At 29.1% G+C, this 19,683-nt stretch overlaps 2 protein-coding genes across 2 annotated transcripts in view; one reads left to right on the top strand and one right to left on the bottom strand.

The window, feature by feature from the left end:
• The window catches only part of LOC115235682 (serine palmitoyltransferase 2), a 38,143-nt gene extending 30,586 nt beyond the window's left edge, over positions 1–7,557 (bottom strand). The window contains exon 1 of the mRNA XM_029807614.1: positions 6,547–7,557. The gene's annotated coding sequence lies outside the window, so the exon portion shown is untranslated. The remainder of the gene's footprint in view (positions 1–6,546) is intronic.
• Positions 1–19,683, top strand: part of LOC115235683 (reticulon-1-A) — a 53,176-nt gene that overhangs the window by 14,243 nt on the left and 19,250 nt on the right. The window lies entirely within an intron of this gene.

Here is a 19,683-nt window from a genome sequence, read left to right on the forward strand (position 1 = left end):
TATATAGTTTTCTTTATATTTAATATAATTAATTATATATATACACACAAAAATGTATTTAAAAAATATATTTAATTCGCATATTGTATTTCTGAATTTTTATTGATAAGCATCTTCTACGACATAAAAATATATTTAAAAATTATTTTTCTCTATCACAATATTTAGAAATTTTATTAAAAATACGCTACTAAAAAAAAATAGGGAATACTTTCCATACCCTAAAAATTGGGCTATTTTCAAACCGCTGAAATTCGACGAAAAATCATCGTAGATAAAAAATTAAAAAAGCATTTTGAAGCTTGGAGTTTCAACTCTAACGCGCTATCGGTGATTTTAAAAAAAATTTTTTGTCTTCCTTGTTCTATGCTTTAAAAAAGAATCCATTGTTTTGTTCCTTAAAATGATGTATTTTTGACATTCTGCAGCTCGATAAAAAAGTTTCTCTCGAAAAATTCAACTCAAGTTCCATAAATTATAATATTTTGCCTATAAAATGCTTTTTTAAAATTTTTCTACGATTCTTTTTGACCGAATTATACGATTTTGAAACACCGAAAGGTATAGAAAAGTAATTTTGATCTATCTGTTTTTCAGCAATTAACATGTGTTGCAAATAATTGACATAAACTTATTTATACGATCTATACGCTAGGATAGAAATAGAACAAACTGCTACTAATAAATTAGACTTGGACAAATATTGAATAAAGGAATGGAACAATTTAATGATCTGTAATCAAAAGAAGACAAATTTGAACATAAAAAAAGCATTTCTAGCCAGCAATTATACTTAAATATTAAATATCAAGGGTAGATATATTCCTATTACTATTTGTTTGAGATATTATGTAATTGACATGCTAAGTTTTATCTGATTTTAATAAATCCTTGCACGTTAAATCTTTCTTAGAATTATTCGATTCTAAGAAAACTTTAATTAACGCGATCTTAAATACGCGATCTTATATTATTGAAAAAACAAGAAAATATTTCGCGTCAAACAACAATTTGAATAATAACACGGAAAATTTCGAGAAAAGTAATATTATTATGGCACAAATACACTGTTAGAAAATTTGTGTTTTCTTGTTAAAAAATATGCCGATTAAAATTTTTGTGTTAAATATTGAACACATTCATGTGTTAATTTAACAATTGCTATTGTGTTAATTGAACTCAAATGTTAAATTATTAAAACAACTGAAAAAGAATAAAAATAACACAATATGCACATATTTTTAATTTTACACAATAAATATGTTCCGTATTATTATTGACAGGATTTATTTATTAAAATTTATACAAAAAAATATTGATTTTATTCTACAATAGATGTGAGAGTGACTACAGACCGTCAATAACATTTTTTCAAGTTAAGTTTTATCATTAAAAATATGTTGATTTTAGACAAAATTTATTTCGAATTACTGTGAAGTTTGCATTCATTTTATGTTGAAATATTAACATAGTATTAGCGTCACTATTTAGCATATCCATATTATGTTAAATTAACACAAAAGTTTGTGTAGATCGTTTGGGACATGCGATATATGTTTTTAAGCCAAATTTTTTAACAGTGTATCTAAATATACTTTTGCATGATCGATTGCCGTACGCTGTTTAATATTCGTGAAACGTAAGAGGCCTGACAAGAAAATGCTAATTAATTTAGTGGCACAAACTCGACCATGCTTGGAAGCGCTTCCGCTTAGTTACAGCGTACCATTGACGTGATACTTGTTCATCTATCTTTCGTTCTATGCGCAATTCTTATAAAAATAGCTGTAACCTGCGTATATAATTTGCCCTACATAATGCCACGCTCTACTTAACGACTAAGAAATAATGCATTTCGCGGGAAACGCGCAGAAAATTGTTGACAAAGGCAATAACTTCTCGAGTACCAATTAGTTACGAAGCGATTAATATTATGTAATAGCGAACTGATCGACGACAATAACAGTCACGAGCAACTTGTGTATTATAAATCGGAAAAATTTCACTATTGCTTGTTCATATATTTTTTTTCAATAATATCTGCTCATATTCATATGATAACAGTAGATTAATCTTTTAGAGAGTAAAATGTCAATTTTTTTCTCTTGAAAAATTTTCTATATGCGAATAACAGGGACTTTAGATTATTGCGCAATATTATTGCACAATATTGTCTTGTTAACCGATAATCGTACCGTTCCGTGGCTTCTGTATGACATCATGGGTTAAAATCACTTTCCGCCATGCATTATATCGATCCGTGGGAGACACCTTTTGGTTCTCTATGCATTCATTGCATGTCCTATGCAAACTGAAAAACACGCTGCAAACGCATCGTTTTATCTATATAAGGGTTTTTTTTCTCGTATATAATGTGCACTCCGGATCGTGCATATTTATCTGACGACATGTTATTTTCCTATCTTGTACGAAAACATTTACGGGTTTTTATCATTTCTTATACGATAGAATTTGATAGATTTTTTTTTTATATAAAAGTTAAGGCAAACGCTTCTTGGAAAAGAAAATTTCTGAATTTTATTCACTTTTAAGAATTATTTCAATATAAAAAGAGCATGTTTAATATTTGTTATATGATACATCATTTTCTTCTACTTTTCTTCTACTTTATTCTAATCTACAATACTTGGAAGAGTTTTGCAAAATAGTATTTAAGTACAGAGTGTCTATACATTATAGAATATTTTTTATATATGGATTTTGCAATTGATCTAAAATCATGTTTTTTAATGCAAAATATTTATATTTTTCAGTAATCAATGATATATAGAAAATCAATCGTCGTTATTAAGCAAATTAACATGTTTAGAAGAAAAGATATATGATAACGAATATAAGATTATATTTTTTATATATTTTCTTTTCAATTAAAAAAAAAAGTATAAACTTTAATTACAAGAATTTTTATTACAGAAGTATAAAATGCTACAATATACAAATATATAAAAATTTTTGCTACTTAAAGATCATATTTAAAGTTATTTTGAAAAAAACTAGTAATTAAAGGAGACATATCGTATTCACATACTTTTATTATATGTTTGTGAGATTTTAAAGTTTATCGGTGATGAAATTTTATCAGCTATATCCGATTTCTTCAATGACGTATGTTTCATGAATCATGCTATTCGTCATCGAATGTTATGTATGTAGTAGTATTACACATACACTTATACAAATCTATATTTCATTGGCTTGGTAAAAGAGTATTTTTATACATGATTCACGCTATGTGGATGTGTATCCTTCACATCTTTTTTAGAGAACGGTAGATCTTGGATTGCAAAAACGTACAGAGACTGTTCCAGGATCTAATAACATCAAAATATTTTGTAGGATTATAATAGAGAGAGATATTTTTATAATTATTTTATATACAGTGGCGTGCAAAAATTTCCGGCCATTGACATTTTTTGTAAATATAACAATTATAACTATAAATACTTTCACAAACATAAACAATATTCTTTCACTATATTATTTTGTTTCTTATATGTTATACTCGCACCTGATAATGGTTAAAAAGTCATTAGGTTTTTTTTAATAAATTAGAGTATGGAATGTCACTGGCTGAAAACTTTTGCACGCCACTGTATATAGGGAATGAGTATTTGGAGAAATCTTGATTCCGCGCTAAAAAAAATCGTGAAAACTATTCTGAAAATGATGACGAAAATAAGTGCAATTGCATATTTGTAAAAACAAGTAAAATAAATGAAAATAAATCAAGTATTTTTTTTATTATGTAAAACCATAATCAATTTTTTTTTAGCAGTATCTCAATTGATTTTTAAATTTTTCTGGTAGCGTAAAATGTGCATTAAAAATAAAATCTTTTTCAATCAAATAAGTACATTTCGTTAATTTTGATTTTTTTACTTAAATAGATATATACTTTGTTTCGAAAAATGTTTTGTTATATTAAATAAATTATTAGTTGCATGTAATAAAAATTTTTAAAATACATTATTTAATAATAAGAAAATAGAAATAAAAATTTTTTTAACTGTTTATGTCACAGAGTTTATGCCAGCTATATGTACGAGCATCTACGATGTGAGATGCTGACCGATTTTTAAGAGTTCCGTGCCTATTTATACATTTTCTCTCGTAATTATTTATGAGTTTTTTCATGAAAAGATATGTAAGGTTCATATACACGTAAAGTCGGAATACAGAGAAACCGTTGTACTGAAAAAAAGTACTAAATCCAAAAACAGTTTCTTTTTATTGAAAAAAATTATTTATTTAAATAAACGTGCAAAGAAATTAGTTATTTTAATCAAGCAAGAATTAGTAAAATATATGCTTTTATTTGTAAATAAAAAAAATTGTTTTTTGTCTTTATTATACTAAATTACTTCTTTTAAAAAAACGTTTTATAATTTTTGGCTGCTTGTTTCAAAAACACAGGGTTTTCTTTATTTTAATAAATAATTTTTTATCCTCAAATAAATATTTTTTTTATATTAAAATTTCAGAACTCTTAATAATTTATAAATTTCCACAGAATAATACACTATAGCTTTAACATACTATACAGGGTGTCCCAAAACACCCTTGACAATGCTCGTGAGCAGGTAGAGCACAGTAAACTGAACAGAAAAGTCCTGTACCATTTTTTTCTATAACGCTTAATAAAGGAATTATTATTGAGTAAAGTCTGGCCAATCAGCGTCGACCTTTAGCCGCGCGCCTCGTAGTGTGCGTGAGCGTTCCGTCGCTACGGCGACGCACACTAACAGACGGGCGGCTCACTGACGTGCGTCCGGCTAAAAGTCGGCGCTGATTGACCAGACTTTATTCAATAATAACTCCTTTATTAAGCGTTATAGAAAAAATGGTACAGGACTTTTCTGTTCAGTTTACTGTGCTCTACCTGCTCACGAGCGTTGTCAAGGGTGCTTTGGGACACCCTGTATATAACTTCAGCTGTTCTGTATTTTAAAAAGATAATTATTACATCAGTTTTTGTATAACTTAATTTTAGTAATGACAGTGTTTTGGAACAATCTTATAATCGGATCTTAGATCTTAAGAGATCCAAGAAATATATTCTAAGAGACAAAATTCAAAAAAATAATTCAAAAAAAAAATTGATTTAAGAATCTATACAATGTATAATATATGTGTTTGTAAAGATATGATGATATCTTATAATTTGTAGATATTCTGTATTTATTTATCGCGGATGCTATTTCGTAAAACTTTTTCAAGTATTAGAAATTGGAATAAAGTAATATAAATCGAAGCTTAAGTTTGCACATTCCGTGTAATAAATATTAAACATGCTCTTTTTACATTTAAATAGTTTTTGTAAGTGAGTAGCTCTCTCTCTCTCTCTCTCTCTCTCTCTCTCCCTCCCCCTCTCGCTCTCCCTCTCCCCCCCTTCTTGCTTCTATTTTTCGCATGCAATGAAAACAAAGAATTAGCTTATATATGTTCACTCTACTGTTTATCAGAGTGTTTTATACGTCCTCTAATTTTGACATATATTTCATAACATTATCTTATTATTTTTCTTTGTCACCTCAATCTTTCAGTTTAAATTTGCTGTATTTTTTCCTTACAGTGATATCTTAGAAACTTAGTATATTTTCTTCATTAATAAATGATATGTAAGATTTATCAGAGCTTTAGCTGTCTGCCAAGGGATTCGAAGAAATCCAGAAATTTTTAAAAGTGTTCACAATTTTATGACACGAAGATGTATTTGTGCAAATGAAAGGAGGATATGAAGAATATCTCTTGTAAACAGAATGTATCAGATAATCTTTTATGTTTTCACATAGAACAATTTAGTTTTTAAAAATTCTTTATTTAATTTTTCTACATAATGTTCTACATAATTTTAATAATTGTTTAAGTTATTTGGTGCTATATATTTTTAATAAAGCTTTAGTGGAAAAAAAAAACCCACACACAGACACGGACACACACACACACATACACACACACGCACGCACACACACACGCATGGAAAGATTTATTTGTATATTTTGTTTTTGAATTATGAAAATCCGGAATTAAATTAAAATTAACCCTTTGCACTCTGCGGAGATTTTTGCGCCATAGTTTATTGCACAATAAATTTTATGTTTTAAAATCACAACACATTTTTGTCTAAAAATTATAATACTTTTTACTATGGTCGAATTAGAGAGACATTCTTTTGCCGATTTTATTGCTTAAACTAGTTAATGATAGAATATTAAAAGAATTTTTCAAATCATTAATTGTCTTTTGATAATGATGATGATATATAGGGTGTAACAAAAATGTTGGGAACAAATAAAACAGCGTATTCATCAGTGAAAAATAAAGGGTTTTTCTTATATTATTCTTATATTAGGTTAGTAGAAAAGTTTTTTCGTTCTTTGAAATTAAAAAATTAATATCCAAAAAGGAAAAAGCTTTTCCGCCAAACTAATACATTCAAAAAATGATTTTTTTTTACATAGAACATATTATTTGCTTAAATGTTTTTAGATTGAAAATTTATTTTTTTAATGACTATCTACTTACATATTACGATGTATCTAACACATAGTGCGCGTTCGAACTTCGTACGTCCTTAATTTTGTCTTTCTTCTGCTTAGAATTTGATCGTTAATTGATTTTCAAATCGATTGACGCGTCAAAACTTTTTTTGTCTTAAAACCACGGAAAACGAAGAATCGCAAGGCTACGATAGATGAGTGACAACATAACCGACGTGTTGGATCGTAGTCGAGTAAAGACTGATTATAGCCTGACCACTTCGCTATACTTGTACTTGAGAAGCATATTTGTGGTTATTCGTTACCAAGATACGACCACGTATCCTTTATCTCTGACAATTATCGCTATCATTCACCGCATGAATTCCGCCAATTACGTAGGTTGGATTTCGTAATCAGTTTTCGGATAACTTTAATCAGTGATGATATTTTTTGCGTTTCGTAAGATTCGTTTGTAAAATTTTTACATTTGCAAATTATATTATCGTGAATTATTTAAGACGCAATTTTATATGAAAATCTGTGCAAAATTTTTGACAAATTCTTTTTTTTTTGTTGTAAACATGTGCTTGCGTATGCGTATGGTAAGAATCAAATTATTAAAAGTAAAACCAAAATCCATGTAAAATATTAAATAAATATAATGATTTAAGTTCTTCTTACTGTTAACTTTCCTTATATAATATATTGTTTTATTTGATATTGATTAATATAATAATACGTCTTAAAATAAAACTACATTTGTACATATATTTTATTTGTAAAATTTGAAGAAGTTTATTTGTATAATATAATTTTATTATATAATATGTGGCTGAGAAATCAGAAATGAACAGATATAGCTCGTGAAGAAACGATAACAATGAATTGAATTTGATTGCGGCATTGCTCTAATCGAGAGTCAAGACCGTGCAGGTCATCGATTTGTGAATTCTTCTCGCGTGCGTCAAGGATGACAAAAAAAGCTATGAGCTCATAATAAAATCAACTGAATGAATATACAGGGTATCCCGAAATTAAATGTCAAAACTTCGGGAGCGTGTGGAGGATCGATAAGAAAAAGTTCTTTAGAGATTTGCTCGCTTTGAAGAAAATCGTAAAAAAAAAAAAAAAAAAAAAAATTTGCTTATATCTTCCGGAAGTGGAGCCTCCCCCGTAGGGGAGGGGGGCGGAACCCACTGTCTCCACGCATATACTTTCCCATCCATACAATAATTGTGGGGTCGCGATGTGGGGTATCATTTTCTTTCCATCTTTAAAATATAACGAATAATTATATATCTATATTACATTAAATAACTTCAAAAAGACGCATGTAAAAAAATTAATGTTAGAATAAAGAAAAAAGTTTGAAAAATATAGCAGTTATTTTGAGTATCAAAAGGCATAAACGACTAATATATATGTGGAAATAGTACATGTATGAACGAATTGGGCAGACCTCGCTTCGCGTTGTAAAGTATATGCGTGGAGACAGTGGGTTCCGCCCCCCTCCCCCTCGGGGGAGGCTCCACTTCCGGAAGATATAACCTAACCCAAACCAAATTTTAGTTTTAAATCAGAAATAAGTTTGGGTTAGGTTATATCTTCCGGAAGTGGAGCCTCCCCCGTAGGGGAGGGGGGCGGAACCCACTGTCTCCACGCATATACTTTCCCATCCATACAATAATTGTGGGGTCGCGATGTGGGGTATCATTTTCTTTCCATCTTTAAAATATAACGAATAATTATATATCTATATTACATTAAATAACTTCAAAAAGACGCATGTAAAAAAATTAATGTTAGAATAAAGAAATATAGTCAACATATATGCAAAAAAATTTTAATTAACATGTAAATCATGTAATGGATACATAGACACACATTTATATTGTCAACTTCATTTGTTAATAAACAATTTTTAATGAACAATGACCGACGGCTAAAACCTTTTGAATGTTGTTCAGGGCCATGACCTTGACAACATACGTCAAGATCAAAGTCATCGGAAGTGCCTCCCCTCATCTTCATTTTTACCAAAAATTTTTATCAAAAGACTTAAAATGACACTAAAATTATTAAGTTTATCGAAAAATACCACATAGAGGTAAAAGTTGTAAAGCATGGAATTAAGATAAGAGAGTGAATTAAAATTCTCCTGAAATAAAATTAGAGAATTGTAAATAAATATGCGATAACGTAAGATTATTGTATTCTGTTTACTTTAGTTTATGTTTACATTTCTGCTTGATAGCAGAATTAAGGAAGTGACAATATGAATAAATAAATATAAATAAATAAATAAACTGAAACGAAAAAAATCTCATTTTTTTACTTATTTATTTCTTATTGTAATAAAGAAAAAATGAAAATTTTTTGGTTTTACTTTATTTATTTATACTTATTTATTCATGTTGTCACTTCCTTAATGATAGCAGAAATGTAAACATAAATTGGTGAAACTGCATAAAAAGTAACAGACCTCCGATTTTATCATAAATTTATTTTAAATATGTTATAAGGGAGGTTCTTCTGAATAATTTCCCGCAAAAACAATTGTGGGGGCGGCATTAGTTTAAAAGATATAACAAATTGAAGTTTGGGTAAAACTGCATAAAAGGTAACACTTCCGGAAGATATAACCTAACCCGATTGTTGACAACTTAGAAGGTCATAAACAGTTTGTTTCAATGCAAAAATAACAAATTATACAGTATATACATATTTTAATATCAAACTTCAATTTGTTATATTTTTTAAACTAATGCCGTCCTCCACAAATTTCTTGCAAGATATTACTCAGAAGAACCTCCCCTACAACATATTTAAGTAGCAATAAAATCGGAGATGTGTTAGGTTAGGTTAGGTAGGTCTTTTATGCAGTTTTATTCATATCAAACTAAAGTAAACAAAATACAATAATCTCGCGTTGTCGCGTATTTATTTACAATCCCCTAATTTTAATTTACTCTCTTTTTTTACTTCCATGCCTTACAACTTTTATTTCATGATACTTTTGGATAAACCTAATAATTTTAATGCTGTTTTTTCATTTTTTGTTGAATATTTTTTTGTTTCCTTTTTTGCGATTTTTTTTTTCAAAACGAAGCAAAAACGAGCAAATCTCTAAAGGACTTTTTTTTTAGTTTATTCCCCACACGTTCCCGGAGTTTTGATATTTAATTTCGGGACACCCTGTAAATCGCGTTTATAGACAGCCTCAAACTATGTTAGCGAAACTTGCGTAATACCCGCGATCAATGTGTCATTATATATTTCTCAGTTTTATAATATTCATATAGCTTTCGACGAATATAAAATTCAGATAAACATTAGCAAGGATATTAGTAGAAATTTTTGCCGCCGAAATATTAGCGCCTAAAATAAATTTGGGAAAGTATTATCTTTCTGTGATCACTTTGTGTGTCGTATGATGTCACACGACGCGTGATGAAAGGTTTTAATTATTAACGCGATAAAATGACTATTTGACGATATGTTAATCGCACACATTAGCGTTTATACTTCGATAATTAATCTTTAAAGTAGAAGTATCTGTTTTTTTTAGAGAAAGTAAATAAGTAGATAAGACAAGTAGATAGTTTTAGAACATGTACACTAAATTATGTTCATATATGTATATGCGATTAATGGCGCATGTGTGTATTAAGATTTCTATTGCAGCTATTACGTATTAAATTTTGATATCAGCAGCGACAGATTATGTGAATGTTTTCCTTGCGTCATATATCGAAATAAATTAGTTTTTTTAAATTTTACTATTAATTCAATAGTATAAATTAGTGCACTAAATATAAAACTTGTTATAATCAAATAAATACATTTTGTTAATTTTGATTTTTTTTACTTAAATAAATAGATAATTTATTTCGAAAAGTGTTTTGTTATATTAAATAAATTATTAGTTGTATAGTAATAAAAATGATAATTTTTAAAATACATCATTTAAAATTTTAATAAAAAAATATTTATTTCCCCTCTTTCTTTCTCTCTTTGCAACTATTTAAATAAATAATTTTTTTACATAAAATTTTTTTAGATTTAGGATTTTTTAGTGTGAAATATCGAAAACTTCTTTTTTATTATGTCCCATTAGTAAATACACGTATCTTATAAGAGGAAAAATTTAGTCTACATCTAATTTCCAGCGAAAATGGATCGTATGATAGTTTATCAAGATTTATAGCTATTTATAGCTATTGTATTTTCAAACCGAAAAGAGGATCTTCATTTTACCAATTTGCATTCGTCGAATGTGCATAATGGCAAAGATTTATTTATTCCAATATACAATACAAGGAAAAGTTTACGAGATTTCTTGTTTGTGACATTATAATTCAAATACGGCTGCTGGAAAAAACAGGAGCTTTCTTAAAAACGCGATTGAAGTCAAATGATATTCCTATTCGAGCAGTGTTTTCTCGTATAATATTTATCGAATTTATCAATCAAAATTGAAAATTTTGAAGCATCCGAAATGGGTTGTGAGTCGTAGGACGTAAGTATTGATCGGTGCAGTTGTTTCTCTGTATTCTGCGGTATCGTGTACAATACATGCTTGTAATCTACGTATAACGTCGGTTCTGCATTGCGTCGCATCCAGAAAATGCGTCTAAAATTGATTTTATGGATAAAATATTGCGATTTTTCAATTGTTTCTAAAAATTGATTGATATGATATGCTGTATCATCCAGCATTTTTGTATACAAAATATACGACGTAACGAATGACGTAATAAAGAAAGAGATAATTCTATACGCAAAAATAATTCGAGAACGTAATATAATTGATTAAACTGCTATGTTTTTCATTTTCACCAACAAACTTGATTGTGATTGATATTTTTGCAAATGTTTCTGTTCGCATTTAATTTATTTCTGCTCATTTTTAGTATTTTAATAGCACAATCAATATTTTGTTATTATTCTTTCTTGACACTTATAATTGTATTAATAGAGTTTGAAAGTAACAACTTCTTAATATTTGTGATATAATATAGCAATATACAATTAAATTCTTTTTACATTAAACAAAACATTATTACATGAATATATGTAAGTAATAGCAATTTGCTATGTTATTATAGAGTGTAACAGTTGAAATTGAAAATATTTTATATTTATTATGTAAGAAAAATAATGTTTACATCATCGTAATTTAAGGGCTTCTGCATGTGTGAAAAAAAACATTTAAAAAAATTATTTTATTTGTAAGTTCTAGTTTATCAATACTTGACATTATAGTTCACCAATGTTTAGTTAACGGGGACGCTAAAAGATGGAGTTAGTAGTCTTTATATGATTTTTGTAACTATACGAATAGCATTATCATTTTTATCAAAATTTTATCAATTTTTTATTTTTAGCTTAAAAAGTGCTATCGAATAATCGGGAATATTACTTCACCAAATTTACGCGATAATTTCAATAATGATATAATCATGAATGTTATGAAATAGCGAAGTTCATTCGGAAAATCCATCTGTTTTCTTGCCTTTTCTTCTTGTGACATTTAAAATATTTTCGAAATTGTGCCAAACTTTTCCCTTAATTATTTGGTTGCTCTTTATTTATCACTAAAAGATAGAGATGGACATTTTTTAAGTGATTTCTAAATTAACGAATATTTTGTCTTGAATAAATGATGAATAAAATATAATTAAATCAAATTACAAAGGTGTGACAGTTCTGCTTTTATAAGATTTTCGATTTTATTTTGCAAAATATTATTAAACGATAAGGGATATATTGAGTATAACTAAAAAATGCACTAAGGCACTAAGGGAATACACGTATTCTTTTTCGTTATTCATTGATTACATATCTAACGTGTGTTTAACGTAGACGTTTTATTTTTAACCACTCAGACAAGCAGATGGGATTTTGCTGAAATGGCCAAAGATTATTATTCGCGTAAATCACCGCTTTGGCGATGTTTCGAATAACGCAACGTTGTTGCCAGAAATTGCCGAAATTTTGGCATCTTTCGTCGGACAAAAGTGCATTATTATTGAGTAATAGAACATACAGAAATTTAATATTTTTTTTGTGTTGCTTTCCGATTTTGTTGCTTTAACCATTTCGTTAAAAACAGTTGTGCTTGTTCAAATTAAAAATTAGCGTAGTTGAATAACAAAAAATTGAAAACATATCTATATTACTTTATTCTTATTTTATAGCTAATTTTGAAAATTGCCCTATTTTTGGATTATTTGCTGCATTTTTAATTTTTTTAAAAAGCAGAAAAATTATGCTTAAATTATTGCGCGAGAAATCCAATATAATATGTTAGAAATATTATTTCAATGATTCGATAAATGATATTTTTTTATTTGATTGCTTCGTATTTCTCTTTATTTCAATTTTGGAAAAACAAATTTTCTTTTTATTATATTAATATTTTTTTAATTTTTTTACATTCTTCAAAGATTTGTAGAAATGTACATGTATGTTATTTTATTGTTTTTATTATTTTAAATAATCTTGTATGACTAAAAATATTTGAAAATATGTAATATGTAATATGTAATATTTTAGGTACAAAAGATCAATAATAATTATTTATTTGATGGTTTTAAGTATAAATTCAAAAAATTCTTTAGAAAAGAAAAAAAGAAGAACTATGCAATTTAATCACAATTCATTATAATTATAATTTTTATAAAGGGTTAATAATATTGCCACCGATACTCAGTTAATATAGATAGTGGAAAAAAGAGATATTTCAAATATTCGACGCGAAAATGAAATATCAATTTTAAACACGCGCACACACGCGAAAGAGCGTGATGCAAAATTGCAAAGAGGGGGTCCGTTCTAATTTTGAGTGGCCGTCTCGTCTGCGGAATTGCGTGTCACCCCTATCTACCTATACACCAACCCTCCCTGTTCACTTATTTATGATGTCTTGCTTCTTCCACACTTAAAATTGCCAACTGACATTGCATTTGTTCCGCGATCTGCCGATAATAAAAGAGATATATACATAGATAAATGAATGGAGAAACATCATCGCTCTAGAAGCAAGTTTAAAAAAAACGTACAAATTATAAATATGTTTAAAACGATGAATTGCACACGCTTAGTTAATGACAGTTTTTTTTATAGGATAATGATTTAAATATTTAATGCGATATGAGGAATAATATGTTAATTTCATATTCGCGTTGAGAAAATACAACGACGATACAGTTTTTGTACTCTATCACATATTTACGTACAACGGAACAGTTGTACGAAAAATAATATGTATTATTTACTATCGTTTTCGTCATCTTGGTGATCTGTTCGAGGTCAGACGTTCGATTGCGCAAGACTCGCGAGACGTTCCTCACGTAATCAACATCAGGTGTAATTGTTAATTGACTTTTGATGGATACATTCAATCCGATTGAAGTTGGTCAATGCACATTGCTTGATAAAAAATTATCTAATTTTTTTTGTTATTTAATATTTAATAGAATATTTACTTGAAATTAAAAATAGGAATTATGAAAGATTAGTTTATTATTGTATAAAATTTATTATGTTATAAAGATGTGTTCTCTTTCTTCTTCTTCTTTTGATAACAACCTGAAATCATTTCTAATTGTTTAACTATTTACTATTCGTGTACTTCTTTATGTAATCATTAATTTACAGAATATCCCTTTTTTTTTGTAATTATGCATAAAAGTATATTGATACATAAAGATTGATACATAATGATATCATATGGATATGTCATTATTTCTTATTGTGTGGCTTTCAATAGCAATGATCGAGAAATAGCGCGTATGTTATTGTGTACATTAGCTATTTAGCACTGAAGGTTTATATTGATAAATCATATTTAAAGCTAAATTTGTTTGTGAAAGTAAAATTCAATCTGTAACAGTTCTTCTAGTAATATTATAGTGTATAACGTAGAGACTCTCTCCTTTTCTTCATTAACGGAGTCTGCAACGCAGAACGTCACGGACAGATGCCTCATATAACCGATGTTAATGCGCAAACGACCGCTATGCAACATTTCCGAGTGCAACGAATACTGAGCACGTTTGTTTCTCCGCTGATGTATGTGTACATATCCTATAGCAAATACACTGAAAAAAGTGTACAAAATCTAAAAAAAAATTTTTTTATTAAAAACTATTATTTATTTAAACACTTGCAAAGGAATTAATTATTTAAATCAAGCAGCAAATATATTTGAATTAGTAAAATATAAAATAAAAGCAAAGTATGCTTTTTTATTCGTAAATAAAAAAAAAATTTTTTTGTACTTTTTAATCTTTATTATATTAAATTATTTTCTTTAAAAAAAACATTTTTAAATTTTTGGTTGTTTATTTTAAAAACACAGGATTTCTTTATTTTAATGAATAATTTTTTATCTTCAAATAAATATTTTTTTTATATTGAAATTTTAAATAAAATTAACAAAACGTATTTATCTGAAAAAATTTCATTTTTAGTGCATATAGTAACAAATTGGATGACGCTCGATGTGCTCCGATCTCGCCGCTTGTATTCAATGGTATATAGGGATATCTAGACTGATAACAAAATTTAATTTATTTAATATTTATATTTAGGAGATATCTAAATATATAAATACACATTCACATAATTTCAAATCGTTGATTATATATAATAAAAAATTACCATTAAAATGTCTTGTATAAGTATAGTGACCTTTTTAGGTCAAAGCAAAATCGTTAAATGTAACATCGTTTTTCGCGTTAAAAATAAAATGTATGAGACTGCTCAACTTATTATTTTTTAAGCAGTAATCATTAAGTATATATTTCGATACGTAAAACTATATCTATATGCTTAAAAAATGACAAATTACTCCAAAAAAGAAAATCTTTTCTCTATTGTGTATAATCTTCAATTTTTTTTTTTTTTTATGAAATAATTGAATTCTTTTTCAAGACCTAACAAAACAATTCGTGCAAATAGTTAAAACAATTTTTCTTTGATATTTTTCACAATATTCGATTTAATGTCTCTACTACTTATAGTTATAAGACTTGTATAAGAAGATAAATTATTGACCGATTAGGAGTATTAGAAATGCTATTTCTAATACTCCTATATGGTATGGTAATGTACAGCCTATACATATATATGGCAAATAAGAGGAGATAATAAAAGATACAATATATACCTTATACTTATATGAATCCAAAAGTGAAAAAAAACTAATACGTTATACTTATATGAATCCAAAAGTGAAAAAAACCTTGCTAAGAATTTCACTTCTTTCTTTTGTTAATATTTTTATCGTAAAATTTATTGCTTGATTAATTTTCCGAAATGATTAAAAAACCTACAAGATTTTGTTCATAAAATCTCTTTCTTCAGGTATCATTGCGATAATATACGTTCTCCGGAACGGTCAGTCTGTCGGTAGTCGCTGCTAGAAGGCTACCTCACGCAGTCTTCTAGGTACGAGGTACGAGGTTCCGAGCAATATGGCGATGAGTCTAGAGGGTGGGAGGGGGAGGGCTCGGCGGGGAGGTGGCACGAGAGACCTCCAGTGGGTCGATAACAAGCCTCAGTCCTCATCTCGCTGTGTACGAGCTACGCTGTGTTCTCCGCAGTTCTCTCTCTCTCACTCTTTCTCCGAGAAACTGACAGACGTGGTGAATCAACGTCTCGAACGCTTCTTCTCGCGTGAATTTATTCTCGTTCTCGAGAAGGATTAAACGGGATCGTACCCTCGTCGTCGTCGTTGTCACTATCGTCGTCGTCGAAGTGCGTCATTCAACGCGCGCGCGCGCGTACGCCATTGCTTCCGCGAGCGTTCACCAGGTACCCAGAGGAGAGGACATCCCGTTCCGAATACGAACACGCTCGGTGAACAGTGAAGAGGGAAGTGCGCGTTGCGCTAGGATCCCGAAAAAGTGCGTGTAAGGATGGCGGACTCGGACGCATGCTCTGCCAAGAGAGGTCTGCAAGCGATCCGGCGCCGGCGCCAGCAACCCCGCGTCGGTCAACCCATGCATCTGGAATATTCTAAACCCCCGTAGGTTCTTTTCTCTCCTCGACTCTTTACCTTACTTTTGACCAGAAGATGGTCGTTCTTCGCTTCGATCGTTTCTGATATGGTTCGAAATGATACGGTTCGAAAAGACACAGTTTGAAACGTGTTCTGGACGGTTCCTCCAATCGAAACGGACGGATAATTGACGCGCGTAAATCAAATGCATTTTTTTTTTATTTGAACGTCTTGTAGCGAGCGTTTCTGTCAGTGTGGTGTAACCGTAGTAGAACGTAGTTGATTTTTGCCGGATGGGAATTGGATTCCGGGAGATGTCAATTAATTTTCGTCGACTCTTCCATGTCGGTGACCCAGGCTTCGTTCTGCGCAGATGCTACCTGCTCGGTATCGAAGAATCGCCGATCGAAAAACTGGGTTATCGATCATAGTCGGTTACCTGCAAGTAACATTTACGTCAACATCTCTGTCTCCCTCTTCTTTTTCATTCGTGTTTATATTAAACCTCGAAGGAGTCTATGAAGCTCGCTTGGATTTTTTTTCTCATCGTAGATGGAGTGCTTGTAAAAAAAATGTCAATACTTCGATACGCGACGGTCGTCGTCATTTTGCTCGAAAGGAACCGTTAAGTATTCGATTTATCGCGACAAGAAAGGAGCGATTAATTTACTCTATTAATGTTTCTTTTTTTAAACGTCGATAAGTTTGATGCAACTAAATTGTGGCAGCGTACTTTTAACAATGAAATAAATATATATTACACTAAAGTTTATAAAGTGTTTAAAGTGTTTACACAACTTACTTATAGGTGTCTTGTTTAAGTTTCCGAAATTTTGCTTTACATAGTTAGCGAAATTGTATATTCTACTAATTAATAAGAGTCAATGTTTTTTAATAAGATTCTTATTTTATAAGTAACTAATATGGGGGTAATACAGATAGAGGAAATCATATTTATATAGATACAGATATCGAAATTTATACTTTATTTATAACACACGTTTATTTCTCGAATAGGTGAAATGTGCTTTCACAGCACATTTTGCTAATAAATGTCACGATTTGTTGCAACTTGGAGCAATTATTATCACGACCTTGAATTACGTAACGCCACGCGATCCAGCCGTGTGACTAACTGACTCTCGAACTTTATCCCGTAGAAATGTTGTCTTCAAAGTATGACATTGACAACTGATTACTAACAATAAGTACGTTTATTGCATAACTCAACTATTGTTACTTTTATTATCGAGTAAAATGGCCTGTTTTGGAATGGCAAGATAACGATAATTTTACTTGTTGCTTTTCAGTTTTGTATTATCTTTTTCTAATATTTATATCATCTCTTATTTACGAGGAAAATATTAATTAATAACTACGAAAAAAAAAATATTGATTGGTATTCTTTTATTAAGAAAAATATTATATTAATGTTATTATATGTATGTATAAGAATTTTCGCCTTATTCTCATCATATTCGTGGGTACCATTCTCTACATTGATTCTCTATAATGTTTCATTCAAGTAATATTTGTATAAAATTGATTTTCCATTAATTTTATTTAATAAATTGTGTATCTTGATTTTTAAAATTTTGAAAAATGGAATGGATAAAAAGTATTTTGTGTGAAAAGTATGCAGCTTATTTTGCTGAAGCATCCGATACAATTCACCACACAACATCGTGAAATGCATAAATGTTGCATCGTGCTATTTCTGGAACAAGTATAAGCAGAAGGCAACTTTTACGAACTAGCCTATTGCCATGAGCAATAAATTTTTAAATGTGTATCATCGATCGTGAAGAAGCGATATGTTCAACTCCAAAGTCAAAAGCCTAGAGCGGAATATATCAAATTCCAAGGCGACAGGAATCATATTGCGCAGTACATAATACCATCGATTGTCTTATAGTTATACTAAAAATAACATTTTTTTCAATCAAATAAATACATTTTAATTTTGATTTTTTTTTTATTTAGATAAATATATACTTTGTTTCCAAAAAAGTTTTGTTATATTAAATAAATTATTATTTACATGTAATAAAAATTATAATTTTTTAAAATAATATGTTTAAACAAATTTGATATAAAAAATATTTATTTGAAGATAAAAATTATTTATTAAAATAAAGAAAACCCCCGTGTTTTTTAAACAACCAGCCAAAAATTAAAAAAAATTTTTTTAAAGGAAGTAATTTAGTATAATAAAGATAAAAAACAATTTCTTTTTTTTTTATTTACAAATAAAAGCGTACTTTACTTTTATTTTATATTTTACTAATTCAAATATATTTGCTGCTTGATTAAAATAACTAATTTCTTTATAAGTATTTAAATAAATAATTGTCTTTAATCAAAAAAATTTTCTTTGGATTTAGTATATTTTTTTTCAGTGTTAGGTCTTTCAATGACCATCCTGTTGCGAGATATTTATTATTCCAGGTTATTTCTCTTGTCGAAAATCATATTACACATATAATAACGTTACTTTTTAATTAATCGCAAATGTGTTTAAATCGACGGTCGCAATCTGTCTCACAAAGTTGCATTAAAAGCATAAAGAAATCAGCAGATAGGTTTGAGAAAAATAAAATCAATGAATTATTGTACGAAGTATATAGACTTTCATTGATTCTGATTTATTCATTGAACGCTATATTTAATAAGCGCTGCTATTATATGTAAGTCGCGCGATACTATGAAATGTAGATTGCGATGTTGATCGTAAATCAGGAATCAGAAAGCCCGACAACTGTATGAGAAATATATCTATTACGCGCCGTTCTCTCCATTTACGATCGTAATTTTCTCGCTTTCCTTGACGGCAATTTGATTCCACGCAGCCGCGGCAAATTGTGCAAGTAGATCGAACTTATCGAGGCCTTGGAATGTGCACATTTAATCTCGACGCTAATACGCATAATGAGTTTGATATATCGGGGAAACGATGTCAATGTCAATAATAATTGTTGCGAGCGCATAAATGACGGCATAACGATGATATTTTCTAATTATCCTTCAATTATGTAATCTGATTTAATTTATCTCGAGATTATGAATGTCGAATATCGATACAGAGTGATCTCTGTGTCAAATATAAAATTCCTTCTTAACAGAAAAAAAATTTAAGACTTGATTTTAAAATATATATTTTTTTTTATTCAT

The sequence above is a fragment of the Formica exsecta genome, unplaced genomic scaffold, assembly GCF_003651465.1.
Source record: "Formica exsecta isolate Colony F162 unplaced genomic scaffold, ASM365146v1 scaffold231, whole genome shotgun sequence".
NCBI lineage: Eukaryota > Metazoa > Arthropoda > Insecta > Hymenoptera > Formicidae > Formica > Formica exsecta.